The sequence below is a fragment of the Zerene cesonia genome, chromosome 10, assembly GCF_012273895.1.
Source record: "Zerene cesonia ecotype Mississippi chromosome 10, Zerene_cesonia_1.1, whole genome shotgun sequence".
In the NCBI taxonomy this organism is placed as follows: Eukaryota; Metazoa; Arthropoda; class Insecta; order Lepidoptera; family Pieridae; genus Zerene; species Zerene cesonia.
The window spans coordinates 5,568,695-5,586,755 of record NC_052111.1 but is presented as its reverse complement, the minus strand read 5'-3'; the positions used below and the strand labels follow the sequence as shown (position 1 = coordinate 5,586,755).

General features: G+C 33.0%; 1 protein-coding gene across 2 annotated transcripts in view; it reads left to right on the top strand.

Annotated features, from left to right (window-relative positions):
- Positions 1 to 482: 482 nt before the first annotated feature.
- The window catches only part of LOC119829313 (toll-like receptor Tollo), a 49,375-nt gene continuing 31,796 nt past the window's right edge, over positions 483 to 18,061 (top strand). For both annotated transcript variants that reach the window (XM_038351782.1, XM_038351783.1), the window contains exon 1: positions 483 to 730. The gene's annotated coding sequence lies outside the window, so the exon portion shown is untranslated. The remainder of the gene's footprint in view (positions 731 to 18,061) is intronic.

The window sequence follows — 18,061 nt, the reverse complement described above, 5'->3', positions numbered from 1 at the left end:
AAGGAAAAAAATCACCCAAAATACCCAGTTCTGAGGAAAAAAACACAAGAAATAGAGTTCAATTGAGGACCTCCTTTTTTATAACAATTATTTACAAAGTACCATGTATATTACAAACGCTTTATTATGATTTCTAAATAAATAACATCCATCCCTCTAAAAGGTATAATGGACAATATTAAAATATCGTGCCTTTCATACTTATATTTCAATCGCAATCAACGACAAATAAAATTAATAAAAGCGTCGTTAATTTAAAACGTGTTTAATGAATGCCGAATTAGCTGAAGGTAATTCAATTACGTCGTATGCACCAAAAGCGCCGGCTGAGCACCAGCAAAAACAGATTTTGACAGCGTGGCTTTGGGGCTTAAGCGAAAATTTATAGAAAATTGCATGGTACATGCGTTGCGCTTGTAGGGTGCGCGGAAAGCCGTCGGGGGGTGTATATTTAGAAAAGCGTAAAGTCGTAGATCGCCAGTCTACGTTTGAGTTGCGAGCGGAGCGCACGTCCCTCATTCCTCTCTCCGACTACACACGATCGCGATTTATACACGGAAAATTAATAACAAACGGAGCTTGTGTTCTGTGATCTGAACTGGATTTTCGGCGTACTAGTGCTCCTGTGGATTATATGTACAAGTGACTGTTGAGTAAATTTGAAACAAATTCAATTTCGAAGCACTGAACGGACTTTAACTTAAATTGCATCTGATATTCCGAGAATAAGGTATGTTGTATATTTTCTCACAGAGGACATATTGAAATAATTTCTCTCTACATTATGCGACATGAAAATATTTATGCGGTTCTATTTAATTTGAAAATACGCTATACTGTTAAATAATAATATTTTACTTTTAATAGCAGTGAGAAGGCTTATAATAAAGACAAAGCATTGATGCGCACACTTTAATTTCTCATTTTTCATACTCTGAAAATTTACGTCAATAAAGAACGAAACAAAAGTTTTAAAGTATTGTACGGTCGTTAATAAATTAGTTGAGACAGGATACACGATACGGGGAAAGTTGGGATACGTATTCAAAGCGAGCTTTCAAGAACGGTCATGATTAATGGCATATTAAGTTATAGAGACGTATCGCGAATGTGACGTATGAAATATTTATTGGCGTATCTTTTTCGTGTTGAAACATTAGATCCCGGTCAGTGAACGGGTCCGGTGAAGCGAAGCATGCGTGGAATTTCCACTTTACGGACATCGCTGTATGTTGAATCGCCTTGAGATCCTTTACCAAAACATCTATTACTAGTCTCTCATAATATATTGTAGGTATATGACGTTGTACCTTTTTTTGGAAATTGTATGATTGGTAACAGTTTGTGCGATTATTTTTCAGCTCTATCGCATTTCTTTTAGACTTTTAATATTTAGCGTCGAATGCCACACATAGCATTTAAAAGAACATGAATAACTAAATCTGAAATATTTTTTATAGAATTAGTAATACTTCAGGGATGTTATTATTTTCTCTGTAAGTGGTATATTCAAAACATTGATATAGAGGACATATTGTTTAATATTAAGTCTACTTCAAAGAAAAACGTAAATATGTGGAAAATATAACAAGATCCTTTTCGACAAGGAAAATTTTTGTCTAATTATTGTTCATCATGTCAAAGGATATTTGAACGAATCGTTCGATCTAACCGTACTTCGTATATCTTGTTTTATGTGAGTAAATTACTGTGTCTGATTCCTTTCACGGGAGTTTTTCAAGCAAAAGGTCTTTAGATGTGTATCATATTATCTGCCAACGTTATGTTCTTGTGAGGCAACTTCTCTTCCGTTCTTGATTAGAAATTATCGTTAATGAAATTTTGGCAGTCTCATCATTTTGTATATTTTCACCTGATGTATTAAATTTATTCTTCAATGCAATTATGTCCATAGTTCTGCTTAATCAATCAACAATCAATACTTGTTAATGTACACTTGTATTTATACTTTTGGCTTATTAATTGCAACTAAGTATATAATCTTTTACTGAGGAAAATTTACATAATGGTAAACAATGCTAAACGAAGTTGATTCCATGCCATTATATACCGGATTAATCGTTTTAATGACATTATATTATAACTGTAATGAAACGAAACCGTATGCAGTAATTCTATTCTTTAAAGGCATTAAATAATGTCCCAGTCAGATAACATTCGTTATTGTAATTCATACATAATTTAATACATTCTTTTCAACCCTGCATATGTTTAAGGTATGTGATTGAATTCAAATGCTAATATTGAAACATAATTGGTCATCCATACGAAAAGAACCGTACCTATATTTGAATCTGAAGAAATTACTATATCGTAACTCTCCAATTCCAATTTTTTGTATCACTGACCATCAAAACATTGACGTTAATTGAAGGCGAAATGCTTAACATCAGCTTAAAATGCCGATGGTAAAGCAATTCGTATACTATTACAACCAATTAGTCGGGTCTTGGCGGTTCACTTTGATAGCCAATAGATATAAACAGAAAATTGATCTCGGACCGCCCTGGCGAAGGGACATCGGTCGAATACTTACAACCGTTTTGTTTAATCGATTTCACCTGACCATTTAACCAAGCCTGTTTTAAGACTAATAAAAAATATGACACGATTTAACTATATGTACATGTGATTACTCAAGAATTTATTGTATGGCATCGCTTAAATATTCGGTATTTTATATTAGGTTACTTGAAAACTGATAGTGATTTTAGTTAAATCAAACGTTAGCTTATTATTTAATGAAACAGTTGTCGACTTATGTTTGTACTGCGAGGCATGAATTATGGATTAATCATTGAGAGACGTAACTACAGATATATTCAATTATGTTAATTAAGCCAAGTATTAATTTTGTACTTGAAAGATAAATTATTAATTTATTTTGTACGTCATCGTTATTAAACTTGTTACATTACTAAGCTCCCGGCTTCGCTCGTGGTACATGTATAACACATAGCACTCAGACACTCACTGTATTAAAGCAGGAATTTATTTATTTTTTATTTATTTATACTTTATAGTACATATCACCGAAAGAAAAACAATAAATTGTCATTGTAAAAAAAATCATTTAAAAGTAACTCGTTTTTGCGCAGTCGTGTAAAGAAAGAACTGCAACTATGTTTTAAGAAAAGACACAAAGTGCCAATAAAAATATCATGAAGCCGATTGAAAAATTGAAAAGAGATTTTTATTTTACATCCATTGGCGACTTTTGACCTAACGCACTTCCCATGTAATCCTCATTCCGTGAAAAGGCGTTAAAAGTTCGCCAACAAACTTGGAACTTTCTTACATTCATAAACATTTTACTTTGCCAAGTCTCGGCACCGTCCGCTTAATATTTTAGACTTAAACATTGCCAATGTTACTTTTTGTAATGCTTTATTTCTACGAAACGCTTTAAATATTAAGAAATGACACGACGTTAACATTGTAAAACGTTTTTAAATATTATGAAAGCTCAGGCGACGACAACGCCCGCAAAATTTTTTATGTAATTTTTGTTTTGATGATTTTAATGTACCTATGTATTAAATTATCAATCATTACACTTACTATTCCATGTTTTTGCAAATAAATACATACTATTAAACCTTAATAATCAATTACCCACAAATATGTAATTTGAGAACAAAGTTTTCATTGAAAATATTACCTCACATGTATCAAATTAGTCTTCCATAGCACTTTTCTATTGAAGGGTGTATCGTTAATATCAGCAATACATAAAGCAAATAATGAAGAAAAATTATAGAATACGACAAATTATATTGGCAGGTAATGAATACACGGCGTTGGATACGTGTGCCTCTGAATAAGTTATATGATGACTGCTACGTAAACTCTGGAGTCAGTTGAAAGAAACCTTTTTGCTACCATAGCATCAAATAATAAAATCCTAATAGTATCCACATTTCTTTTTATTAGCTTTCCTTGCAGTACATGAAAATACGCTAGCAATAAAAATATGATGACATAACCTTTTTGACGTAAATTTATCGTATTTTATTGTAGTTCTTTTGTTTGATTCTATGCGAAATTTGTATAAATCAGCAGTTTTATATACATGTAGTATAAGATAAAGTCGCTACCTGCCTGCACCTATGTATGCTTAAATCTTTGAAACCATGCAACGGATTTTGATGCGACTTTTATAGCAATTAAAGAAATTGCTGGTTTATATGTTTTTATATACATGCATAATTATATCTAGGCGAAACCGGGGCGGATCACTAGAGTTATAAATAAATTACACATTTAAATAATTGCTGTATTTTCATTACCTATTTGTTTATTTCGATGTAGATACACAATCAGATGTGACTAGTTTGAATATCTGTTAAGTGTTGTGAAAATAATCTGATACGATGTGTTCTGACATCAACCGGTTCAATATAGTATATATGGGTTGCAACATCAGCTAAACGCACCGAGGGGTTTCTATCACAGCGTACATTATAGCACATTATAACTACTCATTCGAGCTCTATAAAGCATACGATGTAGGTTATACCGACGTCACAATTCCCACGGTGGAAATGAGCTTTTCTACCTATTTTAATAATATAATATCGTTTTTATAAGGTACTTTGGTTGATTGGTAAAGTAATAGTTGATTATTGTTCTCAAAACGGATAGATATTAACTGTATATTTCCATATTTATTTATATCCTGTTTAATGTATGTTATATTATTTATGGATACAAAATACATTAGACGAGACTCACAGTATTTCGCTCGATATAGGATTTTTTTAAATTATTATAAACTGATTTAAAATACCATGAAATGTTTTCCATTGGTTAGTTCATTTTGGTCTACTTATGAAGAAAATAATTGATACAGACCAAGTCAAAGGTAAAAAAAATAAAAAACGAAAAGAACATTATTTCTGGTCGCTTCATCGTCTCATACGAAAATTGTTCATTCAATATAGGACCGGTAATTGCTTTGGGATAAATCGCTGAAATTATTTTTGGACAGAAACAATTGAATAATCGACGTTTATCCCTTTATCGTATGAGGCCGGGTACTAGCGGCGATACGTCAGGGTTAAGAGTTTGCGATCAATATTCAATATCCGGACAGAATTCGCTTCTTCCGATCCCTGTTATACATATACTTGTTATTATCCGGATACGCGGCTTTTGGTTTGATTTGTAATGATTGAATAGTTCAATCATGCTTCAACGAAACTAATGGTTTGGTTAGCTTTATTTACCGCTCCGGCATTTATTAGAAAGGGGAAGATATTTTAGAAATTAAAATGCGCATTTAGTGCTATATTAAAACAGTTATCTAAGAAATATAACATAAAAAAGCGTTTGTATTGTATTTATTTTTAATAAATAAATAATTTTAAATAACTCCAAAACCGCCATAAAATTGTTCGAAGACACAAGCTTTCAAATAAAATAATCACTAAAATCGGTTCACCCAGTAGAAAGTTATAAGCCAGAAAACATAAAAAATACAAAATGAAAACGCCGGTTGAAATAGAAAAAATGCCGTTAATTCATCAATTAATATGTTTTGTCGAATCAAATTCAGATTTAGCAAGAGCTACTGAAGTGAGAAATCCGAAACCAAAGTAAGTTACGGTCTGGAAAATCCACCTATTGGATAGCCACACGTAGCCACAGATTAAATAAGTTATGATATTGATTTTATAAAATAACTGTATCTCGGGATAGTAAAATATGACACTAAGAATTAATAAACCAAGACCACATTTTATTAACTCTTCATATTTTAGCTGTTTGATTAAAAAAAATACATGGACTTAAGTTCATTACAATTTCTCTTTGTAAAGTTAAGCAGTGAACCATGTCAATATATATAAAAATTGTATAGATTCCACTAAGTAAAATATCAAAAACAATGTTTCATCACGTTTTTATAAGCTTCTTTTCTTTTTGCGTTTCTCATTTTGCATTCAATGGTTATAAATATTATCCTTATTGTTAGTTTATCAAATGATTAACTTATTTTCCGATTATTCTTTAATACAAATTATATAATACATTTTTATTTAGGCTTTGACATAAGAGTGATCTAATCTGTGTAAAGGAATTAAAAAGAATACTTTAATTCTAGACTAGACTCTTAACTAGAATCTTGGTGGGTAAATTGTGGCAGGTTGGTTCATCCTGATAACTGAATTGAAGTCAAAACTCACAAAAACACAAGACAAAAAAAAAACTCAGTGATATCGTAAGTTAATAGTTTAGTTAAAAAATGCATTTCGATATCCAGCCAAAATAATTTGAATGTAATTTGATACGAATTTAACGCATATGATATTTAAAACGATGGTTTATTAAATTTTCCACAGAACATTTAAATACGTGTGGGTCAATGAATTATCACCCAATTAATTTTCATGTTTATTGTAATGGCCCGTACTCATGTTTCTGTGTAGGTACTCGTATAACTTTGGGACGTTACCTGCCGCTTTAGTGCAGTGGTTAATGCGATTGCAGGACTGAAGGAACCTAGGTTCATTGACAGACGACACTAAACGAAAGCCTCGGTCTGACGGGGTACTGAAAGTTGATCTTTTTTATGAAAATTTAGATCCAAAAACAAACTACTTAAACATTTAACGTTTACACGATTTAAATCTCATCAAGCTTGTTGCTGGTCGTCAATATTAGTGGTCGTAGATCGATTAGCTTTATGCTGCTCAATTACAACAAAATTTCATTGTAACAATAAATGTGTGAGTATATTATTATATCAATTTGTATTTAAAAAAAACGATACTATGACAAATACATGGAAAATCATACATTACTTAGAATGCATGGGGCCAATTTTGTACTAAGCGAGCGTTCGCGCATTGTAGTGCGTTCATTGCGATTTATTCGCGAGTGCTGAGTGTAATACAAAAACATTAAGAGAAAAGCGGCGACACGCGTCTTAATTCTTATACATATGAGAAACTGTTTCCTATCCGACCTCTTTTATCTGTTCTGTAGTTTGATTATACTATAGTTAATAATTAGAAGATATAGTTTTATAATTTGGTTTTTTGTGCATACCAAGCGATTGCAATCAACAGATATTTACAGTTAAATTTTCTTTAAAACAAGTTATATCTGCTTGTTACCGTACTATGTTTTAGAACGCTGTAAGTAAGTTGTTTCTGGTAATTATAGTTTCTAGATCGCTTCAATTGAATTTAGCTTCGCGTGCGTTTCACGGGATTTGCAAATGTTTGTTTTATTTTGCTTTGCTGTAAATTAATGGATATTACGTTTAAGCGGTTTTGTGCTTTGCAATCAGTCTTTAAATTATAGGGGCAATTTACTGCTTAGCCTAGAAACATACGTTGGGAAAAAGGGTCAATATAAATATTTTTATAATTTCGCCTCTAATCAAAATGTAAAATTGTTTCTTAATAGAATATTTATAAATAAATAACTTATCAGTATAGATTAGTTGTATTAGCACTGCTTGGTGTTTTATTACGGTGAAAATAGATCGTATTTTGAAGTTTAATTTGCTTTAGATCTTTTAGAAAAAGATTGTAATAATAGATTTAGCCTCTAATAATGAATGTAGCTTTCTTACTATCTTAGTTATAAAAGCGTATTCATAGAAATAATATTAACAACAGTCGTGGTCACGATTGTCGGATCATAGTCAGGATATTCGTGTTGAAGCGTATGTCTTGATTTAGTACAAATGGATACGTTAATATAATTTCTCACAATACCCTTTGTATTGTGTTAGTATAATAATATTAAAAGTATTAAACACTTTCAGCATTTGAATACTTAATTCAACTAATCCTCGTATTTGAAATTTGATATTGTACAGACAATCAAAATTTATCTCAGTTTTAAAAATGGGTTCGACGTCCTTGCGATCCCATCTCAGCCCGTCCGACCGCGTCGCAGGTGCATCGCGAACACCTGCCGACCCGCCAACTTACCATAAAATGCGACTATAACTACCCCGACAGAAACAATATGCCGTCTCGCTCACACCCTCCCTGCGAATGGAGACAACGTCACAATCACGACCGGCATACTCAATATACGGCGAAGGAACGCAGCCGAAGGAATATCGCTTTTTATGAACGCAAAAACTATCGGAATTTCAAGTCTGCGTTAGCGGCTGTAATCACCCGTCCGGGACTTAAAACAATATCGCTGCTTATTTCATCAGGCAGGTGCTTTAAAAGAACCCATCTTTTCGAAATTCTGATTTTTCACCCGCTTGCATTGCCCCTAGCGTTTATCGTGTTTGAAGAGTTTTATTTTTCTTCTGTCTACGGTTCGTCTTGCGTCTGTAGCGGTGTTTGCTTTGAGTTTAGATTGGATTTTTCTTTTAACTTGAAGAAACCCAATGCTCTTGGCTATTGAAAGTTTTAGCGGGAAATACAAACAATTTCAAATTTTAAAAATTAAAACAAGCGAATTATATATATTGTTCGACTGTATATAGAAAGATGTAACGATGCAATAAAATGAGCAATATCGACTGATAATAAAAAACGGTTAAAGTCATTGTCAGAAATTAATAGGCACTCAAATGGAACGCAATATCAAAACAACGAATCAATAAGCAAAGGCTATTCAAAGAATAGCCTTTGCTTATTGATTCGGTACGCTTTTTATAATCTGGAACATTTATTATTCGTACAATTAAGCGCTTTTGTCCCTTTTCAATGTATAGAATACAGTTAAAATAATCTACATCTGGTTTTAAATTTTCAACATAATTTTTTTGTTCAATTTTACGTAGGTACCTAATAGAGTTAATATGGTATGTTATTGAACATTTAATTACGTTAGTATTTCAACATAAATTAGATATATGAAAAATTTGGCATGACAAGCGTTCATTTCATTCATACAGGGAGGGCGGAAGTTATGTTACATTCTCTATGTGAACCCCACAAAAGCGGCAAATTTTAAAAGTCATGCCTGGGTACTTGGAACAATACGTCTTAATTAAATGTTCGCCGTCAGGCGTGCACCGTTCTACATACCATATAATTATATAATTATAAGCGTTACTGAGGCGTTCGATCAATAAAGCCGACACAGTTCTAGATTTGCTGAAGTAGAGGAATCAAAAGGACTCTGCAGGTGCAGACATATAAATAAAGAATGAGCACGGCTTAACGACGTCGTATAAAGCGAAAGAGGACCAGATTAAAATAAATGTTACCAACGGGACGGCCACAGAGCAGTTCCGACATAGAACATTAACACTCTATTAGTGTGGTTCCTAAAGTAAATATGTGTCTTGTACAAACGGTATTATAAACGCTATGTAGTGACTTTCGTATAACAATTATGCTCATAGGATTCATGCAAAGAACTTTTAGCTTCAAATGTATCACAATGGCATTAACTAATTAGTTTCATTAGTAAATACGACGATGTACAATTTGAATTTATTGCATTGAAATCTCCTTAAGTTGATCATGAAAGCTGAGATGTTTATCGTATAATTGTATTTTGTAATTGCAGTGGGATAAATCCGAACGTCGGTAGTTCACGGAGAATTTACGATGGCATATCACGCTAACAATAGGCCGCCTGCAGTCTTGTAACTAAAGTCAGATCTTAGAGCATTCGTTTTGGTTTCACCACGTTCCTCTCAGTCTAGACGTAATATTTTCCAAGGCACTATAATAGGCAGAGACGTATCGCGTTGTGCTTCTATTACGTTCTAACGAAGGATCTTGACAGAAACGTGCATCTGTGGATGCACAAAACAAGTTATTGTGCAAATTTTTTGCATGAGAAGATTTCTTCCCGAAAAGGTATTGCTAATTATGTTACTAACGTCTTTAATACGTATAGCAGTACTAATTAGCATCATCTTGTAACATACGGTGCAAAATTCGCCTTTAAACAACGTAATATACTGAAATTCGAACAAAATATTGCCCTCCATTTGCAATTCCAGTGAGAATGTTGCTGCAGCGGCGCCCCGCTCCTTAATATTCACGAAGCGGCCGCGCGCGGTAGGTGTATTTAATTTGAATTATCTCCAACTGACTGACAGAATGTCTAAACGAACTCAGAAAAACAATAGCTAAGGGTAACGTAAAAAAGTATCAAAGGAACTGCCAGATCTGCGGTGAATAATAAAATAGCTTTGCGATTTATCATGTCAAAGCACCGCACACGAATAGCAAATATAAAGCGCCCAAGCGATTAAAAGAAAGATTTCGGACAGGATGACAGAAGCACGTGATTTTGTGAAATAAAGCTGCTTATATGAACGGATATTATAACATCGTGATGGGAAGAGCTGGCGCTTTAATGCATACAAATTAATGTGTTTATGTGTAGTCTCGAATAAATTATTATTTAATACAAAATGTTCCTTATTTGATTTATTGCCCCTAATCGAGTATAGTGGCATATAATTTATTGAAACAATGAAAAAAAAAAACATAACCAAGTTATGTTGTAAAAGACAGTTAGATTATAAGAGTGAGTATATGGAATTAAACGGATCATTACAACAAAGGCGGTTAACGAAGTATCCTCCCCTAGTATTCGCCTCATAACGGAAAGGTTCAGTTTCTCCGAATAAGACTGTCGACCGCTATCATTAACGCAGTACTGTCGTTAGCAGAAGACGATTTTGTGTCTACATTTAATTACGGTCTGTAGGGTAATGATCGTATCGAACATTTTATCCCCTTATATATTACTTGGGTTACAAACTTAAACAAACTAGTTATTGTACTCCGGTTGTTTATAGTACTAATAAAAGAGCAGGATCTTTAAGCGCGTGTGGTTACGTGTGACGGTACACCTTGCTCCGTATCTAATCTAGTCTCAAGTACTTTTCTAAATATAGAGCAGAATTGTGAGATGATTGCACTGTGAGCGAGTTGCGGTTTGTTTGCAGGCTGCGGCTGTGTATTTTTTATTAACACCTGCGGTTAGCGTCAGTTAGGTGACACATAGTTCTTCAACCGCACTCAAAATCCAAAGATTACATATCAATCTTGTAAAGCAATGACGATGTATAAACTGCTTATTTAGATAGATAAGCAAGTACGTACGACAGAGTCTATATTACCCTTTTGTAATACTAATGCTAAATTTGTAAAGTTTTGTCGTAAATCATTAGTGTCAAACACGCTCCCTGTACTTTTAACAAACAGTGTCGAATTTGACGCCTTCATCTATAACTTTAAGCAACTCAATAGACTGCCATTCAGAAAGTTTTCGGTAAACATAACGTGGAATTAGCTATAAATTTCAATGAAAAATCACGCTCCCGTGATAGATATTAAAGCTAACAATAGAAATACGGAGACATCGTTCTATGAAGACGTTCACTTGGACGTTTTGTTAGGTTCAACAATAGCTTTATTTAACATCGAGCCCACGCTGCCCACACGCCTCGACTAATGGTCAGGTTTGTATGAAGATGTTAAAATGAATAAACTCACTTTATAAAGGGCCAATGAGTTCTCATGCGGCTGCATAGGGGCTTTTGTACAGATTTTTTTTCGTTCATCGAAGAGTCATAATGGGGTAGGTGTCAATCGCGGGTAGGGCAGGTGTAGAGTCCGGCCGACCAAGGGATAAAAATGCTCATAATTTCATTCTGCAGCTGCCCGTCAAGCGTCGATGCGAGCCCGAACCGCGTCGTCCTTTTGTAATTCGAATTCCAGAAAAATATAACCGACAGTCATTATATCTAATTCAAGTTCGGTTACGCTCTGCGTGTGTCGTAATTAAGAGATATTTTCTTGCGTAACGCCGAATTATCTTACTGGTATTATTAATGTATTTTATACAAACGTCTTTGGAAAGCTTTTGACGTGCGTTATATATGTTGAATCGTAGATCAATATTACTTCGATTAGATAATTTTATAAATCAGTTGTAAAAATATATAGGGATGACAATTATATACTATTTTTATATTTTTAAGACAGCCTATGATACTATTATCATAAAGTTGATTAAAGAGGTTTGATTTCATTGTGATTTTTCATTGCACCCACTTAAATTACGTAAAAATATGCATATAACTAAATAATTACTACAATATGTTTTCATAGTTATTAGCCTAATGAAACCAATATCAATATCATCTGCTCATAAGCTGTTTCCATAAGATTTTAAATGAAATCCATAACACATACTTCGTGTCATAATTATGTAAATAACTAATAACAATGTCTTCCGTCTGCATCTCGTCGTATACACACACACACCTAATCTCGTCGTTTCAATTAAACGCGCCCACGTACATATAAAGTATACAGCTTTCTACCCCGATCAATTTGCTTTATCTATCGCTGCTCCTTATCAAGCAATAAACTATTTACAGCATAATAAAAGTCGTCCCCCAAATAATAAGTCTCATAACTTGATAGTGAACGATTGCACGTCGTTCGACCGTTGGTAGTACTTCCAGGTTTATCATCTTTCTAATTCAATGCCGGATACTTCAGTGTAATTAATTAATAGCTTCGGTATTTTAATTTGTTTATATTATGCATTCGTTTTTAAGATATCGGTGTTTATTGTTCAAACGCTTTTAAGGAAGTGAGTGTGATTAGAAAGCTTTTGTTTACAGATTAATTTCCTTTGAATATTTATAATTGGGTTTTGGATTCCGTTTGCCGCTGACATGGTAAATATTTGTTTTTTGTGTTTATTTTTGTTTCAATAAATGTACTCAAATTTCAGCATTTAAGTAACGGCAATGATTTACAGTTTATAATACAGTACACGAACAATGTCTATTACATGTGCAAAATATAGAGAGGTTCAACCTTGAACGTTGTAAATTTTAATTCAAAATTTCGACGGACAAATGCGATTTTATCTTAATAGAAGTAGGCAGTGCATTTCACGAGCCAGTAGGCGTTGCAGCCCCGAGCCGGACGAGAGTGGCCTACAATCTAATACGCTTTGTTTGCTGATCGTTTCCTGCCTCGCAAACTATTCGAACTATTATGAAAGGTTAATTTCATGTAAATATGAAATAACGGCCGTCCCACTTCCATTTCTATTTCCATTCCTTCCATTATGACAATAAAAGGCCGTGTAGGAAGATATCCAAGCTACCGTCATGATACATTTAACGCTTCTCGTAATATGTCTCATAAATTATGGGCATGTATTTTGCGAATAACTGTGTCTCGTAATTATGGAGACAGGTTCAAGAATATTTATTTGTATAGAATATAGATACGTATTTGGCAAACTTATTAGTTTTTTTATGAAACCATTTCTTTATATTACGCATATTGAATGTTAAAATTAAACATCATAGATTCGGAAATGCTTCACGTGTATCATAAACAAACATTTCCTTTCTTAATACTTTAAAACGGTCACGGGAATATCTCATAAACCATCTATAATTTATGCGAAGAATTTATTCCGAGTCACTCCATAATTGTAAACACATTTAAAATTCTATGTTTATTCAAATAATCTTGCTCATAATCTAAGCTCAGTACATTCATAAAGCTGATCACGCCGGGTCCTAAAGAGGGAGTAATCGCGTTAGACTTTAGAAATTGTATGTTAATATGTGGACACCTGCTGAATATATTTGTGTATTTGTTAGCCTACAGCGTGTTTGTGAACGCCTTAGGAAAGCGCTTTACTGTATGCACACAGCTCCACACTATGTCAACTTATAAGATGGTGTTATGCAAATGACTATAGAGTGGGCTGTGTAAAGAATCTATTAATTTGTAAATGGATTTATGTTATATACGTTTGAATCATAATCGGCTTGTTAATAATATTTTACACTTCGAGGCGCATTTAAATTGTAAATGTGTTTAGTATTACCAAATTAGAGTCTATTACATTATAAGAAGATATATTAAACATAATTATCTAACAATTTATATTATAAACAGATAATTTCTTAGAGCTTACTCGGTAATACTGAAAGGAATGAAATTTTCATTCATTACAGAGCTCATTTTAATATATTTCTAAATTGAATAATATAAATTAATGTGAATAATAATTGAACAATTTTAACGTCAAAGCTTTGCTTCACAAAACAAGTAACAAGATGTATGATTATGTCATACACGTTCGCGTTCAACACTCATAAAGTAATAAAATACATTCATTATGTCATATGAAACCTAAAATCTCGTTAAGTAAGAGTAAGACAGTTTGATACAGCTTTAATGATATTGACAAGGTTTTTATCATTCATTTCTATCTACGGGTTTTTAAAGTACCCACACGATACGGCGATTATGGAATCTGAGAAAAAAATAAGTTATCGTCACTGTCAGTAATACTAATCTTGCATCTCGACAAACGTCCGGACAGCGACGTTTCGTAATCGTCACTGGTCGAATTATTAGCCGTTAATGCAGTGTCGTAATGTTTTAGTGGTTTACAACCGGCTATCAATGCTGGGATCGTTTCGGAATGGTATGTGAATTAAATTTGTTATGTTATTTTTAAGATTCAGTTCATTGTGTCTCATGATAGAGGTAGCTCTAATATTGTAGTAATTAGTATACTGCATATAAGTAATTATTGCTTATTCAACACTCCAAAAGCTCCAAAACATTTAAATTAATTAAAAGTTATTTAAGTGATCTTAGAATGAATCTAGATAGCACAGTTCTCTAGTATTTGCGAATTAATTATAGTGAGCTCGGCAAGTCATTATTGGAAAACAATTAAGCTGATTCTAAAGCGATTCTGTTCTTTTACCCTAATAGTTTCTTTATAAGATCACCACGGGGTCACATATTTGCATTTGAATTTAAATAAGTACCGCCGGAAATCGCCGCAAATTGGTAGCATTCCACGTGACGTTGATAATTACATACGCTATTAAAAGAAAGTGTGCTCAGAGATGAAAGCCGCTGCTGACTGGTCACATTAAACAAAGTCCGATTGCTTCAATTACAACGGCACACAGCATATGTAGCGCAATGAACCCTACAATTTGTCGGTAGTGATACCTTACAATAAATTCGACTTACCGTTAAGAAATTCAGTTGACTCGATATAAATCTATTATTAATATTCGGTCAGTGCCGACGGACAGATCTATAAATGATGAGTTTCATTTCAGATAAGATCGTATTCTATATCAGTGATTGATGGGTCCCGTTCGTTATTAAGTAATTCTATTACGACGCCTCATTGTTTTCTTCTCCATTATACTCTTATTAGCATATCGTGCTGGGATAATGTAACAGATGAACTTTTAATTATCATGTAGCCATATTTGAATTTTAAGCAGATCCCTCACCGCTTATATTACGCTCAGTATGTATTGATGTTGAGGCGGTTTAATTACGGATCTGATTTTCTTATGAAATAATATTTTATGGATGTATTTTTGATTCTGAGATAATGTTACATCCTTCACCGCACACCCATTTTGTTTTAACGTAAAATAATTAATTCTATGTCAATAACATTTATGAAACTTAAAATGGATATACTACTGTTAATATTGATTTAATAAGTATACTCACTAATAAAAAAGCTAATTTATTAATATAAAAATTAGTAATTTATGCTACCTCTATAAATAAATTCTTATATATTTTATAATGAAGTATGAATATGTTAAAACACTTCGTAATATTATTGAATATGTATAATAATAAAGAAATGAATAAACAATCGATATCCTAATCATGGGAGACCGTCGATCGTGCCGAGTCATGCACTGATGTATCGGGCATTGTTCCTCTTATGAAAAAATAAAATCATGCAATATACAATTTACTTTCATGTGTGACATTTAAATAAATTTTGTATGTAATAATATTAGTTTGTAAGGTATAAGCTTTAATGTTTAACGCAATACGTTAGCCAAATTATCCACGGAAATTAATTGCAAATGGAATTCTAAAATGTGATTTTGGTTAGGTTTATGAGTCTCTTGCGTATAATTTGAGTAATTTAAAATACATTTAGATGTACGTTCCTATCAATTTAGTCAATTCAGGTTTTGTTGTTGCAGTTGCAATCATTTTTAAATTTATCGTAATATACCAAGAATTTTATAAGTCCTCTTTCGAAGACTACATCGATATATAGCCCTATAATTGGCGGCCATTAATCATGACGCACCTTCCCTATAGCTGAAAGAATCTTAATAGATACAACTACCTCAGCTTGTAGAGAATAAATTACAAATATAAAATGAATAAAAGTAAAACGAGCTGCTGTATAAACTAGTTCCGTACGCTTTTTAATGTTATAATTATTTAGTTATACATAAAACATTGTAAACCGTTAAAAAAATGACTGGGCTGTTAAAAAAACCGCAGATTTTCGGAGAGCTACGTGTTCACGATTATTGCGAATCAACCGACAGTTGCATAATGATAAGCTAATGAATGCACCTATAAAAAATGGTTTATATATTTGTGAAATATTTCCATCCCATTAATATTCGTTAAATGCGTCCATGTCAAAATAAATTACCAGAAAAATTGAGCGCTTCGGCGTGGCTCCGTTAATTTATCGTCTATCCCTAAAGCTAGTGAAACAAAAAATACACAAGCTGAATATCGAAATAGGACCACACGCCCGCTCACCTCTTGTTAAGTGTAATGATATGCACATTTATACGACGCCGTATGTTTATATATGTGCATATAGAATGTTATGTTTCTATTATTCTAACGTTTGCCACACAGATAGCAGCTATTGGGTTATCGAGTAGGAATGTAGACATCTGCTCTAAGTAAGTAGTTATGTTGCTGTTAAAAACATATTCATACAAAAAATGTACATAGTACAACAAACAATTGAATGTCACAGTTAAACTATTGGACTTATTTAAAACACGTAGTTCAGTAATTGTTAGCCACAAACAAATTTAGCATAATTTTGTAGTTTAGCTCACAAGAAACAAAGACATTATCTCTCAGTAATAGTTAAATACATTTGCATGTGAAGTACGTGTCATGGAAATACATTACTATGTATCAGTGTGTATTCGAAAGTTTCTTTGAGGATACGCCAAATTATTGTGTAAACTGGCAGTTTGCCCGCAAAGGAAATGTTCTCAGTATAATAGTATCATAATGCCGTCATTTTTCATAAAACTCTGAATAATAATATACGCGACGTCTTTTGTTAGCTTAGGCTTTGAAACTTCTACTTTCTTTTCAAACTTAACGGCAAAAGTAAGACGTGGCACAGAATATAAAAGTGAATTGAAATATTCTAATGTACGGGTTTACTCACAGCCATATCCTGTGTTACGTAAAACATTTGTTAATAAGTGAAGCATCATTCACATTTAATTATTCAAGCTTAAGTCGGAGATGTTAAACAATTTACAATGTTAATTTCTTTGCCAAACCACATGTGTTCATTCAGTGAAATGTAAAGTGGGCGGCGCGGAGGACTATCGAGTATCCTTTCCTAATCTGCAATTTAGACTAACAACCACCTTGAATTGTAATGAATTAACAAGCGAATGAAAGCAGTATTAACCAGAAAATAAGATTGAATACGGCATACATTTAGGCATCGGTTGAAAATTGTTTATTGTAGAGATGAGACTCGTTTATATTGGTACTTATTTTTATAGAATTTTCAATTTAAAATTTCACAATAGTCTATTTATGGAGGAATAACATCATCTGCCGTAGGCAATTATATTATTAATAATGTTTGCAAATAGTGATATCAAACCTTAGTGGCTATTTATAAAAGATATTAAAATGCATTGTTCTGGTTAGGGAGCGTGATGGATGGTTTACCCAGGTAGCAGCTTATTATATTTTTGATTTAGAGTTGAAAAAATTTCACCCAAACACAAACACTTCTTTTATCCGGGACACAATAGAAGTTTAGAACTAGCGAGTCAAATTCGGATCGGCTACGGCAGTTTAACACTTAATGGGTGTTTTTATATTTTCGTTCAATAGCTACTAATAACAATTTCATCTCATTAATAACCAGCGATGCGAGGAACGCTCCACTACAAAGGGAATATATTGAAATATTTTGGATTAAAGCGTACATTAATTATACTAAATGTTGTCATGCCGTTACAGTACCGTGT